The sequence below is a fragment of the Lissotriton vulgaris genome, chromosome 10 (assembly GCF_964263255.1).
Source record: "Lissotriton vulgaris chromosome 10, aLisVul1.2, whole genome shotgun sequence".
In the NCBI taxonomy this organism is placed as follows: domain Eukaryota; kingdom Metazoa; phylum Chordata; class Amphibia; order Caudata; family Salamandridae; genus Lissotriton; species Lissotriton vulgaris.
The window spans coordinates 13324155-13342455 of NC_141698.1; the positions used below are offsets into that span (position 1 = coordinate 13324155).

The 18301-nt window shown below is 49.8% G+C and overlaps 1 protein-coding gene across 1 annotated transcript in view; it reads right to left on the bottom strand.

Moving 5' to 3' along the window:
- Positions 1 to 18301, bottom strand: part of PNCK (pregnancy up-regulated nonubiquitous CaM kinase) — a 156760-nt gene that overhangs the window by 16022 nt on the left and 122437 nt on the right. The window lies entirely within an intron of this gene.

Consider the following 18301-nt stretch of genomic DNA (forward strand, 5'->3'; position numbering starts at 1 on the left):
TCCAGTACAGCTAGGATTCTCACCAGGGCAGGACTGGTCACCCAAAGCAGCCCTCGCAATTTTTTTCAGACCATCCCCTGTACGGTGTGTAGCGAGCGAGCGAGGCTGACCACTACAAGGACAGTCTTGAGGGGCTTTCCCCCTACAAGAATGTTTGAGAGAAAAATGGCGCATTCTACAGCACATTTTTCAGTATATATTCAATTGCATTAGCTTTTAAAGTGTAGTAAACAATGACCTTACAGTGCACCAGGATACCCAGTCATACCCACAGACATTCTTACAGAAAAAAATACATCAAGCATGAAACATGAATTTTAATATAACATAAGTGCACACATTCAAAGTTAAGCACAGCCAAGAAACTGAAATCACAATGAAAGACCATTTGGAGGGATATTAGCATCCATCCCCTGATAAGCGGCCCAGCAGGTCTGGCTTTAGCGTTCCTGGTGCACGGTGTGACAATATTTTTGGGGTGCCCCCCCATGACATCTTCTTCCACAGATTCCATCACTATCACTCTCCAGCAGTGCCCCTCATCACTCCATAGGGGAAATAACCTTTACAACGCAACTTTTACACCGCACTACCAAATACAACGAAACTTTTACAACACAACATCCATTACAACGCATGCATTTACAACGCAACCATTACAACGCATGACACTACAACGCACACCACTACAATGCATGCCATTACAACGCAGTCATTACAACGCATACCATTACAACGCATAGCATTACAACACATAGTACCCTTACACTATCCAACACTTACCCTACTGTTGCACCCCCTGGAGTTAAAATAGTAATTTTTACCCCTACACTATCCAACACTTACCCTACTGTTACACCCCTGGACTTAGAATAGTAATTTTTACCCCTACACTATCCAACACTTACCCTACTGTTACACCCACTGGAGTTAGAATAGTAATTGTAACCCTTACACTATCCAACACTTACCTTACATGCAATGTAATGTTATGCTTTGTAATGGTATGCGTTGTATATGTAGTATGCGTTGTAGAGGAATGCGTTGTAAAGGTAATTTCAAAGAATTTGTTGTAATGGCATGCATTGTAATGGTATGCGTTGTAATGGATGTTGCGGTGTAAAAATTGCGTTGTAAAGGTAGGCGTTGTAAAAGTATGCGTTGCAACGTCATACATCCCTCCATAGAGCCTCTCACATGTATTTAATTTGTTTTATAGCACCTCCCATATCAGTTTAGGGTGTCGGAGCACTTTACTTCACACACACAGAGGCAACGACTCCTACGTGTGTAAATCAGTGTATAGAAAATGCTACATACGGCACAGGGGACTACAAGGTGTAGGATTCAAATATCATCCACACTGATAGGCATTTAAGAGTGCTTGGTCTGGAGACGGAGAAACTCAGGATTCAAAACCTAACACAGTTTTAGGGTTGGCTTTACTAATAATAATGTATTTCTACCCAAACTCAAAACACAAAAAAAACTGTAGTAATCTCCTAGGGCCAGATGTACGACCCACCAATTTGCAATTTTCAAATTGCGCTGCATTTGCGACTCGCAAATTGGGATGCACAATAGTGTCTCAGACACTATTTGCAATTCCTAATGGGGTCGCAAATTGCATGCCTCATTAATGTTAATGAGACAGGTGCAATTTGCGACATCATAAGGAATGGCTAGCACTCACAGGGATGGTGGCCTGGTGGGGTCAGCAGACCATCATGTCTGTGACTGCTTTTTAGGTCTCGAGTATTCTATTACGTAATTGATTAATAGACGTGTGTATAGAGGGCAAACCGAGCTCTGAAACCACCAGGCGGATTACGCCGAGTGCATGTGCCCGTGCACGCGCTGCCGTTTGCTCCCCGAGCCGCCTCGCATCATCGCATTCATCAGCCCTCCTCCAAAGACTTGTTTACGGTGCTGCCAGCCTCTCGCGTGCCCGCTGCATCTGCCGCTTCCCCGCCCGCCGCATCAGTCGTCAAAGAAATGCTCCCCGCCCCCCACCACAGCAATGCCGAGAGCTTCTTTGGCGCTGCTCCACCACCCCCCCCCACAGCAATGCCGAGAGCTTGTTTAGTAACTCAACCGTCGTCTGCAATCTCGCCAGTCTCTCTCCTGTCTCCCAGACCATCAGTCCCTGGACTCTTTCCTTTCTAGTGTCCCAAATGTCTTCAGTCTCTTATCGCTCTCTCTCTGTCTTCTCAATGTTTCTCTCTTCTCTACCTCTGTGGTCTCTCGCTACTTCTCACCTCAAATGCCGCCCCCCCTGTGCGCCGGTCCCTCTTCACCCCTTCAACCTGAGTCTATTTCTAGTCAGGGTATTTTAACACTCTCCCGTCCCTCTGATCCCACCTCACGCTCTACTTTGCGACCAGCTTACCTGCACACGCACACGCACAAGCACGCAAAGCACAGCACTTTTTTCGTCACGCATGCACACAACACACGTTTTTTTTACAATTATTTTTTTTCGCGGCCCGGCCGCGCGGTTGATGCTTGTTAAATGCGCCATCAACATGTGAAAAGCGCGCGCTTAATATGGAGCTTCCTCTTCCGTGGCACGCGTTGCTTTCCTCTGCAGCTGTCGCGTCCGAGGCATCAGGCCGTTTATGTGCTGGCAGAGGTAAATATTTCTGAATATGGATGCACCCGTGAGTGTGTCTGGTATCCGCAGTGTCCCGGGACCGCTGCTGTGAAGCCGATGGTTGCCAGGTCTGATTCCGCTCTGTCCCTTCCTCTTAGCTTGTCTATCAGTAACTTGGCCCATGAGCTCGAGTGATTGGCAGTCAATATTAATCTTGACCTGTAAGGCCGTGTGAAGGCACGCAGTCTATTTTAGCTTCTGCCGCTCACAATTTCCTCGGCCAGGAGTGTACTGTCAATGTTTGCATTCCTTCACATCGAACACCAAAGATGACCATTAAAGCATTGAGCTAGACGGCAGTCGTTCGTTCCAATTATGTGTCACTCTTAAGGCTGAGACGCAATTTGTTCCGAACCTGTCTTGTTTCCTTTACGTTTGGTCTATGTTTCTTTAATTCTCAATTGGATTATTCTTATGGTGGGATTCAGCATGACTTTTATTGTTTATATGGGGTTAAAGGATATATATTTCAGCACGGACATTCCGGGCTCTGTTCCTTTCCATTGCTTTGATGTCTTCTTTTCCTCCGCCCGCCCTACCTCCCTCCCGTTGTCCTTGTCTTTCACTCCCCCCACCTCCTCTGTCCCTGCGTGTGTCCATGCCTTTCACTCCCCCATCCCTCCCGTTTCCGTCATTCCCCACACCCTCCAGTTCAAACACATACAGAATCACAGGAAGGATTAACACCACTCCAGACTTATTGTTTTTCTCGACTTATTTGCTAAATGTGATCCTTCCATTGATTTTCTTTGTTTTGCTAAGTTTAATCTTCTTCTTGCTTTTCTTTCTTTTTGTTTACCATCTTTCTGTTTCTACAAACTACGTGTCACTTGTTGCACTATTTTCTCATCTTCGGTGGAGAAATATGAACTCTTAAGTTCAGCGCTATCTGCTCCTTCTGCTGTTTTTATTTATATTTCTTGGACTTCTGTGATTAATCTTCTTCTGTATTCTGGAAGTGTTGCTGCCTCCCTTGATAGCACAAGTCATCTGTTCCTAACTGATGGACTAATACCTTTTGTAGGCCTCCTATGCTATCTCTTCTCTGCGTTTCAAATGCAGCTGGCATGCTCTCGGTGTCTGCTGTCAGACTGAAGCCAACCCATTCCATTTACCCGTCTCTGTTGACACTTCACTTAGAACCTGCGTCAAAACGATGGTTTTCCATCAGTAGCTGTGACCTACTTGTGGAAAGTCGGAGGCAATTAGGAAAGTGTTCCCTTTTTGAAGACAAAACATGTTAATTGGGCCCCTTCTACTACAGTCTTACGACTATGATTTATTTTACTGCAACAATTTCCATAACATCAACATAACCTGAAAATAGATTGTATTGTAATTGCATTTCTATAGCTATTGCTAGCCCTAATGAGGCATTGAAGTGATTGTTGTATAGAAAGCACACATTTATCTATCTATCTATCTATCTATCTATCTATCTATCTATCTATCTATCTATCTATCTATCTATCTATCTATCTATCTATCTGTCTGTCTGTCTGTCTGTCTGTCTGTCTGTCTGTCTGTCTGTCTGTCTGTCTGTCTGTCTGTCTGTCTGTCTGTCTGTCTGTCTATCTATCTATCTATCTATCTATCTATCTATCTATCTATCTAGCTATCTATCTATCTATCTATCTATCTATCTATCTAGCTATCTATCTATCTATCTATCTATCTATCTATCTATCTATCTATCTATCTATCTATCTAATTCTAAACAATTCCTAACCTGAGCAATTCTAGGTAAAAAGTACAAAAGTTCCAATCAAAATACTGATTCTTCAATTAAGTGATTTTCAAGATATTTTCTTCTTTATTTCTTCACAGTTCATATGCAGTCACAGTTCTTCCAATCATTTCCTTAACGTATAATTCATTGCCAACACGTGTTTCGTCCGGCTAATAAGCCTAAGGACTTCGTCAGGGCAATTGAGAAAGGTCTCTGTGGGGTAGTATCTAATGGGGTTGTTCTTTTAGTAACGAAAGAAACCTTCACTTTATTTAAGGAGTCACCAAAAAACGGGCACTCTCATTTATGGTCAAAAATGTCCTCTTCGGGGAGGAACTTCGCGGGCGAGCAAGATGGCCGCGTAAGCTCGGAGCTCCGCGGACCCTCCGACCCTCCGCAAATATCCTGCCGGCTATCCTGTTCCACGTTAGTGGATTTCGATTGGTGAGAGGTAGCGGACTCTGGAACTGCTTTCCGCTTTCAAATCTGTTGTTCCTAGACGAAGTTACGTCGAGCTGAACTTTGTGCCAGGGATGCGCCATTGTCCCATGAGTGGCTGATGATCGTGCCGACGCTCCGCATGATTGGAATGCGAAGTGGAGGTCTCCGATCCCTGCTTGCGGAGTGCCTGTAGCTGCGGAGTCGCCTGCTGTCGGCCTGGATTACTTGCTTGCTTCGCCTTTGCTTTGCACCTTTGCTTCCCTTGTCCGGGCTGTGTAGCCCTTTGTTCTCCTTGGGTTCATCATGGCCGGCAGAGGAGACCCCGACAATAGAGGCGTTCGGAGGACAACTCAGACACAGTTGAACAAGATCGACCGGTATGCCCAGCAACGGACCTCGCCCTCTGTGGTGGCCCCTTCTAAGGACTCGCAACGCGCGGGCTCGCCTGATGGCTCTGAGCCCACTTTGAGTGATATCATGGGGGCCATCGCGGGCATTAGGACTGACATGCAACAGCAACATGAGGTCCTGACTCATAAGGTGGACACCTTGGCCATTGATCTCAACTTGATCAGGGCCGACCTGGGAAAGACCAATGATAGGGTGAAATCCCTAGATATTAAGACCTCCAGCTTGACTACCGATGTCTCAGACCTGCAAGCGGAGGTCCGGACCCTACGATCGGTTAACGACCAATTCTCCAAACGGCTGGAGGATTTCGAAGGGCGTGCAAGGCGGCAGAACGTTCGCATCATCGGTATACCGGAGGGAGCGGAAGAGGCGGCTGTGGACCTTTTTGTGGAGGACTTGATACAGACACATCTCGCACCATCTGGACTGAGTAACTTCTTTTCCGTGGAACGGGCTCATAGGATACCTGGCGGCCCTCCGAAGTCGGGTGTTGCACCTTGACCCATCATGGCCCGGCTCTTCAACTTTAGGGACCGGGATGTGATCCTTCAAGCCTCCAGTAGACATGGGCCACTTAAATTTCAGAACTCAGAGGTGCACTTCTACCCGGACTTCACTAGGGCTGTTCAGAGACAACGTCAGAGCTTTGCGGGGGTGAAACGGCACCTTAGAGACATGGGGCCTGATTCACAGAACCAACTTAAGACAAAATCCTAAACTTACTACTTTTGATATTCACAGAAGTTAGGATTTTGTCTTAAGTTTGTTTTAAGACAGACTTAAGACAGACTTAAGACAAAATCCTAACTTAAGTCTGTCTTAAGACAAACTTAGGACAAAATCCTAACTTCTGTGAATACCAAAAGTAGTAAGTTTAGGATTTTGTCTTAAGTTAGTTCTGTGAATCGGGCCCATGGGTTTTAAGTACTCTATGCTGTTCCCTGCTAAATTACGGATTGAGTACGAGGGCCGAGGCCTGTTCTTCGATGTGCCAGAGAATGCGAGCGATTGGTTGGATACTTTGCCGCAACGTCGAGAGGAGCACGACGAGCGCTCCGGAGGCGCAACTGGTGGCCTTGATCTCCAGGACTAGGTTCTGCTGTGCCGATTATGGCGGTTGGTGTTCCTGACGTCTGTGACTGCTAATACCAAAGCTTTTCCGTTCTTGTTGTTTCTTCTGTTTTTTACAGGGAGGGTGGCGGGAGGGGGTTGCGGAGATTCCTCACTCCTCTAGGGTCTTTTTGTAGATTAGTTTATGGGTCGACAGGCACACTGCTGGTTGGGGGGCTTTTTAGTCTGCTGCAGGGGTGCAGGGTGGGGGGTGGTGGTGGGGAAGTTTGCTTGTTCTTTCTTTATTCTCTCTTTCTATCTCTTAGGCAATGGATTGTGTGTACTGATCTGTTTCACTTGTTGTTGAAGCTTTCTGGGGTGGGGCGGGGCCTGGGTCACGACGATGGGGGGTAGGAAACTGCGAGTTCTCAGTTGGAATGTTAACGGGTTGGGTGACCGTATTAAGAGAGGGGTTGTGCTTCAATTGATTAAACGACATATGCCGGATGTTGTTCTCCTGCAGGAGACACACCTGGTTGGCAACACATGTAAGGCGCTTAATAGTAAAGGGTACAAAATGGTGGCCCATTCAGGGTTCTCTTCAGGATCTCGGGGGGCGGGTGTCCTTGTTCGTACGTCCCTTCCGCTTGAGATTGACACTACTGTGATTGATGAGAGGGGGCGGTACGCTGCCGTGGCGGGACGATGGGAAGGGCGTGCCCTGACATTACTTTCAGTTTACGTCCCCCCGGGCCTACAGTCTAGCACCTTCCAGGACCTTGGTGGCGCCATTTTAAATTTGCCCGCTGGGTTGTTGATTGTGGGGGGTGATTTCAACTCGGTTTGCTCCGGCTCCTTGGACCGCCATCCGCCTAGAGACCTCCGTAGCTCCCAATTGTGGCTGCCAACTTTTCTTGAGACGCTGGGGTTGGTAGATAGTTGGCGGCTTTTGCATCCCACACAATGTCACTATTCCTTCCACTCTGGTGCCCACAGTAGTCTTTCTAGAATCGACTACGTCCTCACATTGGCGGCTCATGCACCTGCTGTTTCTGAGGCGCGTTTTATGGCACGGGGTGTTTCTGACCATTCCCCGCTGTGGGTCTCCTTTGACTTTGATATTGTTATGTCGGAACGGCCGGTGGTTGTTAACCCGTGGTACTTCCGAAATCCCAAAACTCGTAATCTCCTAGCCAAGGCCATCGATCTCTATTTCACTGAAAATGAGGGGTCGGTTAAGTCGGCCGCAACTTTATGGGAGGCATTTAAGACAGTTTTGAGGGGCGAGGCTTTTGCTCTTATAGCGGAAGCCCGTAGAGTTAGAGATGCTGATTTGGTACGCATTGAGGCGGAGATCATGGAGATGGACTCCCAGTTGGAGGCTGAGCCCGATCCCGCTCTCCTACATGATCTCTCACTCAAACAGTCGGAGTACCGTGATCTTGCTACTAACGCTGCCCTCGTCCTAGCTAAAGAGCAGCAGGGTCGGAGTTACGACGTCGGCGACAAGGCCGGGAAGTTGCTGGCCTGGCTGGATAGGAGAGAGAGGGCTAGCCGTGTTGTGCCTGAGATATTGGGGGAGGACGGAGTTGTTGTCACTGATCCAAGTGCCATTGCTGAGTCCTTTGCTGACTACTTCCGGGGCGTCTACACCTCTGTCTCGGACCGGTCTGAGACTGATTCGACAGTATTTCTCTCAACTGTCGATCTCCCGTGCCTGTCGGACGAAGAACGCAATGACCTGGACAGGGACGTCTCTGTAGATGAAGTCGCACTTGCGATCCGCTCACTGCGATCGGGCAAAGCACCTGGCCCCAATGGTATCCCAGTTGAGTTGTATAAGATCAGGCCGGATGTGGTATCCCCACACCTGCGCAACATGTTCCTGGAGGCACGGGAGAATGGCCTACTTCCCCTTGACCAGAGGTTGGCCACTGTCGTGGTCATCCATAAGGAAGGGAAGCCGAGGGATTTGTGCCGGTCATACTGTCCCATCTCCCTCCTGAATGCTGAGCCTAAGATTCTCGCCAAGGTACTCGCCAATCGTCTGGTTGGTGTTATCGGCGACTTAGTGCATCCGGACCAGTCAGGCTTTATTCCACACCGCAACACTGCCCTTAACTTGCGTAGACTTCACGGCGCCCTGGCTAGGGCCCATACCCTTGAGGAGCCGGCTGTCCTCGCGTCCTTAGACGCCACGATGGCTTTTGACTCTCTCGAATGGAGTTACCTGTGGGCAGTGTTGGCGAAGCTCGGTTTTGGCGCGGTGTTTGTGGGATGGGTTAAGCTCTTGTACGCTGATGGGCTGGCTAACGTTGCTGTTAATGGCCGTGTTTCGGCGACTTTTGCTCTTCATAGGGGCACCAGGCAGGGTTGCCCCTTGTCGCCTCTTTTGTTTGCGCTCGCACTCGAGCCACTCGCGGCCTTGTTGCGGACTCACCCGGATCTACATGGTATCAGCTGGGCCCCTGGTTTCGAGGACAGAGTCTCTCTCTACGCGGATGATATTCTGCTTTACCTCACTTCCCCCTGCACGTCACTTATTGTGGCGTGTGACGTACTGAGGCTTTTTGGCCGATACTCTGGCCTTGTTATTAACTGGGCCAAGTCTTCTCTGTACGTACTGAAAGGGGACACACCGCGCCTCCCCAGAGGCTGCGGCATCCAGGTAGCCAGCCAGGGCTTTAAGTACTTGGGGATCTATATTTCTTGCAATGCGAAGGCGCGCTATGAACACAATCTGCTTCCCCCTCTTCTCCGCCTCCGGCGAGACGTGGAGGGTTGGCGCAAACTTCCGCTTTCCTTACTTGGGCGCGCGGCATTATTTAAAATGATGTCCCTGCCCAGGTTCTTGTACGCCCTGCAGAATACTCAAGATCCGGTTCCCGCCCGATACTTTCGGGAGATCGAAGGCCTTCAACGTGCCCTGCTTTGGGATGGCCGGCCCCGCATCGCTGTCACGAAGCTTACGCTTCCGTGGTACGATGGGGGAATAGCGCTACCGGACGTGCGTAGATACTACTGGGCCTCCCAGTTGGCGGCCATCAACCACGGTTTCTATGGTCCGGAAAATAACCCTGGATACGTGATAGATAAGTGGCTCTTGAGTGGCGGTAATTATTACAGGGCGCTTTACTCGAGGTCTCTAGACAGGCGGATGTCGGGCCCAACGAAAACTGCGGTCCATATTTGGAGGGCTATCACCAAGGCGCAGGGCTGGCAAGGCAAGCTCATTAGATTTACCCCGCTATACGATTCAGACATCTTGGGCAAGTTGTGGCACACCAAAGGTTTCGACAAGTGGGACCTTATAGGTATCTCCAGGGTGGAGGATATGTTATTGAGGGGTGAGATTAAGACCTTTTCCCAGCTGTAGGATGGATATCAGCTGGGTACCTCGGAATTTTTCCGGTATGCCCAGTTGCGCCACGCATTGCTTTCTGCCAAACCGGAGGAGGGGGCGATCCCGGAAAGCTCCCCGTTGGAAGATAGAGTGCTGGACGGCCACATGCCGGACAGCGCCATTTCACTGTCCTATAAGAAGCTTATTAATGTTCGCACTGACCTCCTTCTGGGTGTACGGGATCAGTGGGCGCGAGATGGGTTGGAAATCGATGATGAGGACTGGCAAAATGCGGTGTCCTCCCCTAAGGAGGTTGCCATCTCTTCCCGTCTCAGGCTGGTGCAGCTTAAGATCCTGCATAGGGTGTACGTCACTGGCCCCCGGCTTGTGCATATGGGCTATTCGGCCGATGGACTTTGTCGCCGCGGCTGTGGTGCCCTTGCCACTTTTATGCACATCCTCTGGGAATGCCCCGCCATAGCCTCCTACTGGAGACGTGTGCACCGGATTATGGGTGAGGTGACTGGGGTAGTGGTGGATGCGGAAGCTAGGAGGTGCCTCCTCAACATATGGGGACCGACGGACCACAATGTGGCTCAGACGCAGTGGGTGACCCTTGGCAACATGGTGGCTAAACGTGATATTGCTCAGAAGTGGGGAGCTTCAGTGGCTCCCATGGTGGTGCAGTGGAAAGCCAACATGGATTGGTGTATGTTCAGGGAGAAGACGGTCTATGTTGCCAGGGGTAAGCCCAAAAAGTGGCTGAAATTGTGGGTGGCCTGGAATGCGTACAGGGGAGACATTTGTGTACCCCCGGAACCTGTCTCACTGGAGGAACATCTGTCGCCATAGCCTGTGACACCAACTGTACCATGTTGTAAACATTATCCTGTTTCTTCCTCTCTCCCCTCCTTTCTCCTGGCCTTCTCTCCTGTTTCCGTGCTTGTGCTCCCTATGCTCCCCCCTGCCCCTCTAACAACGCTTCGCTGGTTTCTTGTATTCCGTTGCCACTCTCTTTGCGCCTTTTCTGGCGCTCTTTTTCTTTTTCTTTCTCTATGTTCCTCTATGAAACGAAAAAATAAAATCAACCTTCACTGTACTGTGACATTGATTCTTGCACAATTGTTCTCCTGCTTAGTTATGCTGCCTTGCCTCCGGGATGTTAGGCTGAATAGCTGTGTGCATTTTTTTCAAATAAAGGTTTTAAAATTTAAAAAAATAAATAAATGTCCTCTTCTTATATGCCCGTTTTAGTATGTCTTGTGCGGTATCAGGGATCCATGGTAGCTAGGCGTCTAGCCTGACGCCGAGCTACCATGGATCCCTGATACGTCAGGCACAGGAAACACGAAGGTCACGGCGGAAGACTGGTTACCCACAAGACTGCCAGAGGAATGCACAGAACCCGAGTCCAGACAGTGAGGACACCCAGATAACGACACCACCCTCATAGGCTACATGAGCGACTTGGCTGTGAACCCATTGGCAGTTCCTCAGAGATGCCTTTGTGCTGCTCACGCGAAGCCCTGCACAGGCAAAAGGTCCCATGACAGCCAGCAAGGAAAGCCATCCAAGAGTCTCCAGTGGCAGAGGAGTCCAAGCGAGAGAGGCAAGTCGAACGTCGCTCAGCAGTCAGGAGTAAGGAGGGTCACCGAGCACGCCACCCTCACAGGAAGGCCTCCCTCTCAGAGATTGTCTCCGAATCCAAAGTGGATTTCACCACAGCTCCAAATGCATCGACACTGAACTTTTATACCTAAACTTCTACACCGTGAGACCAGGCCGGTCTAAAGAACATCGCCAAGGCGACTAAAGGCATCCTGACCATGCGGTCCGAAGCTCCAGCGCTGCCTGGCTGACGGCCTGTATAGACTCATTTGGTGCTACGTGTTATTTGTGTGTTTTATTCCAGGTTGGACTCTTGTTTTTTTTCATTAAAGTTTGGGAGGGATGTAGTATCCGGCTGGATACATTCTAGTGTTCCACCAGGATTTGACATACACTCTACACCCACCCACCACAGGCGTCACCAGTCAGGTGACCCTGTCAATAAAAGAGGGCGGGCACACGTGCCCTGGGCCAGACATCGCACCAAACTATGTAGTATCAGTGTTGTCATTTCTCAGCATGTGGCCGGAGGCCCAACATTACAGATGGCACACGTGTGCCTGTCTAGAGCATGGATATAATGCCATGGCTGGGCTGCTCCAAATAACAATCACCTCCTAGGTCATGGCTGCTTCTCAATATGTGAAAAAACAAGGAATCAGAACAAATGCCACCAATTTATAAGTGACCACAGCCATTCATTTTGCTCGCATTTCACAACTAAATATTCATATTTCATCTGAAAATGATCACTACATTGAATAAAGTCTACAATCACACCCAGGAACTTCTCTCCAAACCTCATCAGCAGTAGGGGTGGCTGGAGTTCGCTGAGTTGCTAAAAAACTCTGTGGAATACCGCAGAGTTCTGCTCCACCCTAGTAATATGGTCTCCAATGACGACTTAGAAAAAAACTAAAATAAAAGAGTTTCTCCAATACCTTCTATTTCGATGGCTAAGGCCAGGCTGGCTGAGGTATACTTGTTGGCAGTAGAGTCGCAGACCTGGCTGGTGGCGCACAGCGCGCTTGACAGGGAGGGTTCCTCCCCTTCCCCTGACCCCCTGACTGCCCCCACCTCTCCACCGGCGTACCTCCTGTCCTTCACCCACCCTCTTGGCCGGTCTAGGTGCTGCTCTGCGCCGGGCACGGTGCTGCCACCTCTCCTGCTTCGGAGGCGGTGATCTGATGTGTTTCTTCTGCAATTATGTAACTCCTTCAGGACTCGCAAGGACTGTGCATGCACGCGAATGGAGAGTGGCGGGTGGGTTGGTCTCCACTCTCCATGTTCGTGCATGCGCAGTCCTTGTGAGTCCTGCAGCAAAGAGGTTACATCATTACAAAAGAAACACTGCGGATCACTGCCACGGCAGCAGGAGGGGTGGCAGCACCGTGCCCGGTGTGCAGACAGAGCAGCACCAAGACCAGCCGAGAGACTGGGTTAAGGCAAGTAGGGGTGGGTGGAGGGGGCAAACTCCGCCACGTAGCGGAATCAGAGATTTTTGCCGAACTCCGCACTCCCAGCGAAGTGCAGAGTTGGGAAAACTCTGCAAACTCCGCTGGTGGGGTGGAGTTCGCCACCCACTCCTGATCAGCAGGACCGCTCAGTCAATATTGCCTAGTTACAGAACACACAATTGTTTTCACCAGCATCATTTTCAAAACTGGGCATTCAACGTTTGCACTGGTGATAGGGAGCATAGGGCCCGATTCACAGAACTAACTTAAGACAAAATCCTAACTTCTGTGAATACCAAAAGTAATAAGAATAGGATTTTGTCTTAAGTTAGTTCTGTGAATCGGGCCCATTGAAAGTAAAGCCATCCTTGAGTGTGTGTGTCTGTGCAACGGAAAGAGAGAGAAAGAGAAAGTGCTTGTGATAAAATTGGTGAGAAACAGAAGCATACGCACAAGAGAAGGCACAAATAAGGGAGGTGGCATGAGAAAAGGCGAAGTAAGTGGGGTTTGAGAGACAAATTGGGATTTGAAAGAGGAAATGTGTATGTGTGTTTGTGAGAGGAGAATTTCACTGAGAAGTGAGAGTTGCAGAGTACATATGAGTGAGAATGGGACAGTAACAGAAGCGCGTGGGACTGAAAGGATCATAAAGTAAAGGCGTGAGAAGGCAAGACTAGAAGACACCTGCTGTGTGGGAAAGCAGAACTTGCATGGCCACTACCTGTTTTTTTTAAATCTCCTGTAATGATAAAAGCTTGTGCAGCGGGTGACCCAACTGCACCTGTCCTCTGAAGGAGGGACGCGTGCGGTGTTTGTTTCTGCCCAGGGCTCACCTGTCCTCTGAAGGAGGGACGCGTGCAGTGTTTCTGCCCAGGGCTCACCTGTCCTCTGAAGGAGGGACGCGTGCAGTGTTTCTTCCCAGGGCTCACCTGTCCTCTGAAGGAGGGACACGTGCGGTGTTTGTTTCTGCCCAGGGCTCACCTGTCCTCTGAAGGAGGGACGCGTGCAGTGTTTCTGCCCAGGGCTCACCTGTCCTCTGAAGGAGGGACGCGTGCAGTGTTTCTTCCCAGGGCTCACCTGTCCTCTGAAGGAGGGACACGTGCGGTGTTTGTTTCTGCCCAGGGCTCACCTGTCCTCTGAAGGAGGGACGCGTGCAGAGTTTCTGCCCAGGGCTCACCTGTCCTCTGAAGGAGGTACGCGTGCAGTGTTTCTGCCCAGGGCTCACCTGTCCTCTGAAGGAGGGACGCGTGCAGAGTTTCTGCCCAGGGCTCACCTGTCCTCTGAAGGAGGGAAGCGTGCAGTGTTTCTGCCCAGGGCTCACCTGTCCTCCGAAGGAGGGACGCCTGCAGTGTTTCTGCCCAGGGCTCACCTGTCCTCTGAAGGAGGGACGCGTGCAGAGTTTCTGCCCAGGGCTCACCTGTCCTCTGAAGGAGGTACGCGTGCAGTGTTTCTGCCCAGGGCTCACCTGTCCTCTGAAGGAGGGACGCATGCAGAGTTTCTGCCCAGGGCTCACCTGTCCTCTGAAGGAGGGACGCGTGCAGAGTTTCTGCCCAGGGCTCACCTGTCCTCTGAAGGAGGTACGCGTGCAGTGTTTCTGCCCAGGGCTCACCTGTCCTCTGAAGGAGGGACGCGTGCAGAGTTTCTGCCCAGGGCTCACCTGTCCTCTGAAGGAGGGAAGCGTGCAGTGTTTCTGCCCAGGGCTCACCTGTCCTCTGAAGGAGGGACGCGTGCAGTGTTTCTGCCCAGGGCTCACCTGTCCTCTGAAGGAGGGAAGCGTGCAGTGTTTCTGCCCAGGGCTCACCTGTCCTCTGAAGGAGGGACGCGTGCAGTGTTTCTTCCCAGGGCTCACCTGTCCTCTGAAGGAGGGACACGTGCGGTGTTTGTTTCTGCCCAGGGCTCACCTGTCCTCTGAAGGAGGGGCGCGTGCAGTGTTTCTGCCCAGGGCTCACCTGTCCTCTGAAGGAGGGACGCGTGCAGTGTTTGTTTCTGCCCAGGGTGCACCTGTTCTATGAAGAAGGATTGTTTCCACTGCTGTTGGCTTGGCTTATTAAAACGAAGAACATTATGCCCTCTGAATCAGGGGCTATTTCACAATATTTGATGTGAGATAACGAGACGTATAATCCAGACGAAGGCACCTGCCCCCTCAGGCGCATTATTTGAGCGCAGAAAGATATAGACGGAAAAGATCAAATCAAAGGGGACTTATAACGAGCGCAGCTTCTGCAAGATTCTACAGGTTCGTTAACCGCTGCTTTCGCCAGAAGGGGATATAAATGATCTAAAAGGCAGAGTTAAAAAGCCAGGTTTTCAGACTATGCTTTAAAGAGCTTGCATCGTTAGTGGCCAAGAGGAAACAGCTATACATTGCGGGTCGAGCCTTGTGTGCCATATACCTGCAAGCTTAACTATGCATGCCTCCCTTTACCACGTATATGGCTTAACCAAGCATATGCGTGGTTAAGGCAGTGCATGGTCTAGATGCTGGGATGGGCGGGCCAAGGAACAGGAAGGATCGGGAGAGGACGCGGTGAGGTAAGTGGGGCTTGGGTATTGTTTTCGGGGGTAGTTTTTAAAGTTTTTAGAGCTCGGGGTTTGGGTAGCTTTTAGGGCTCAGGGGGATCCGGTACAGGTTAAGGCTCAGGCGATCGGGTAGTGTTTAGGGCACGGGGAGCAGGGTAGTATTTAGGGCTCAGGTCAGGAAGTCGGGTGTGACTTTACCACACACCCGTTTACCAGTCGTGCATTTACCATGAAATTGCGTGGTAAAGGCATGCGTGGTAAAGGAATGCGTTGTTCAGATGCATTCATTGTTGTGGACGCATGGTAGAGGTACACATGGTTTAGCCATGTGTACCTCTGTCATACATCTATCGCACAGAGGTACAGGGAAAGAGCATTCCAGCTAATTGCTGTTCGCGCAGAAAAGGAGGTACCTCCCCATTTCTTCCTCCTCGTCTGAGGCTCTACTACCAGCAGTGCCTGAGCAGAACGTAGAGTTCTAGATGGATGATAGTGAGGAAGTTGCTAAGTTAGATATTTAAGGCTTAGTCCATAGAAAGCTCTATGGGCTGGCAGCAGTCCCTTAAACTTCACTCTTGCCCAGACGGGACCGGAACTGAGGTATTCCTTGGGATATCCATTAGGAGCTGGGCTGCGGCATTGTGCACCACCTGGAGTCTCTTAAGTAGCTATAAAGAAAGACCCCGGTATAGCGCATTGCTGTAGTCCAGCCAAGATGTTATAAAGGCATACCTTTATAAGAGCATAGTTGGGACCTTTTTGGCCTTCTTCGGTTCTTGAGGAAGTTCTTGTTCCTTCTTCCGACTGCTTTACCGTCTTCTGGCAAAGTAGCCGGAAGAAGGAACAAGAACTTCCTCAAGAGCCGAAGAAGACCAAAAAGGTCCCAACTACGCTCTGCACTGGTGGTTTGAAGGACAAATTGTTGTCAAACTTCACTCCAAGGATCTTAGCCACTGCAATGGGGGATGGAGGAGATGGCACAGAGCCTAGGCCAAACCTCACCACCCCACAGAGGGGCGAGGGAACCAAAATGCAGTATCTCCGTCTTACTTATGTTGCACTGGAGGTTGTTCCAGCACATCCACTGGAACACTACTGACAGGCACGCTTCAAATCCACTTTGGGCACTAGAGATGTTTCTGTCCCAAGCTAGAATGATTTGTGTGCCGACAGCGCAAGAGACGACATGCACTCCAAAGGATTCCACAAGGATTGCCAAGGAAGACCTGTGGACAATAAACAATGTCGGGCTCAAGGCAGAACCTTGGGGAACCCTGTACTCAATGTATTTAGAGTGAAACGCAAATGGCTGCATCCACACCGACGGACATCTGTTCGATAGAAAGGAAGAGCGCCAAGTCAAGGTGGTCCCACCTATCCGGAAGTCCCGCAAGAGTTGGCAGCACGATAGGATGGGAAAATGTATCAAACGGCGTTGAGAGGTCCAGTAGCAGCAAGGCTGCTTTCCCCCGCTGTCCACAGCCATTTTAATAACATCAGAGACCTCTACCAGAGCAGATTCAGTACTGTATCCAGCGCGGAAGCCCGATTGCGAAGGAGGCAGCAACTGATTAGCATCAAGATAATTGGAAGGTAGGGAGTTGACTGATTTGTTGAGAATATTAGAAAATGCAGGAAGCAAGGAGATTGGCCTGTAATTGGCCAGGATGGTCTGGTCTGCTGAGGGTTTTTTAAGCGGAGGAATCGACCTATCGTTCTTCCAGCAGCGAGGAACAACGGCCTGACGCAAAGAGTTGCTCATTAGTGCATCCATGGGGGGGGGGGTTTATAGAGTTCGCTTTAGCGGCCAGAATATGGAGGGGGGTGGGCAGGGGTCGTCAGGGGAACCGGACCTACAGGCTCTACAGGCTTGCTCTGAATCCTCCAAAGAAATGGAGGAAAACTCTCCTAGAGAGCACAAATGTGAAGCAGATCTCCAGACTGGTTGAACTCAGTAGCAGTTGATGCCTTTAGGTCATCTTACCCATGAGAGTCAAAACTGTTAAGGACTCAACAATGCCCAGGATCTTGTTCTCAAAAAAATCAGAGAGTTGAGAACAGAGTTTTCAAGAGGCTTCCAGGGAGTGAGAGAGGGCAGACGGGTTGACAAACTTCTTATTGATTTTAAAAACCTCTTTAGGTTTGTTTTTGGACCCATTGATTTAATTAGCGAAGTCCTTTGCTTGGGCTTTTTTATACCTTGGTGATAGATGGATTGCTCCATTCTGTAGGGCTCTTTGTCCTTGGGCAGATAGAACTTACACCACACTTTTTTGAGCTTTTTACTCTTCTGCGGCATAGATTTAAGCTCCTCATCAAACCATGAAGCTGATAGTCGTCTCGGACCACCCGTACCTGATCTAATGGGTGCCACCTGGTCAGCCATGCTACGGTTTGCTACCTAACCAGGCATTAGCTGCCAGTACAGCTGCTACAGTGGTGCCAGAATACACCGGGACACTGCTATTCAGAAAAGCTGTCATTTCTTCTGTCTTAACCTTGGCCCAGTTACGGTGCGGGAGAGAAGAGTCCAGCCCTCTACACCTGGGGCCTTGCTCTAATATCCAGCAAATGTAGCCGGGCCAGGAGGGCGGTAGATCAAAAATCCAGGCATGGATTCTTTTGGCTGAAAGAGGAAGGCAGAAACCTGACAATTTAGTCCCATAAAGTGTTGGAATTTTAAAAGAAGTCCATTTCAAGGAGCGTTTTAAGATTACAGCAATGCTCCCACCTCTCTTTCCACTCAATCATGATGAACGATCGAGTATCTCACGGGGACAGCAAGCGCGTTATCTGGCGCCGAGCTGTCGCTCATCCATGTTTCAGTAAGAACCAGGATATCCAGGTTTTCCTCCCTAAGAAGCCCACGGATATGTAAATCATTTCTGTGAAGGGATCAGATGTTTATCAAAAGCTGCCTGAATCCTTGGCACGTTGGCGTGATGGTTACTAGCCTTCAGGAGTCAATTTACCCAGGGGACATTAGCCAACGACAGTTTAAAGGAGAACAAAGGACAAGTGAACGGTAAGGCTGGGATGGACAAGCCAAACTTCCCTGCACATGAGTCACCAGGATTCAAAGAAGG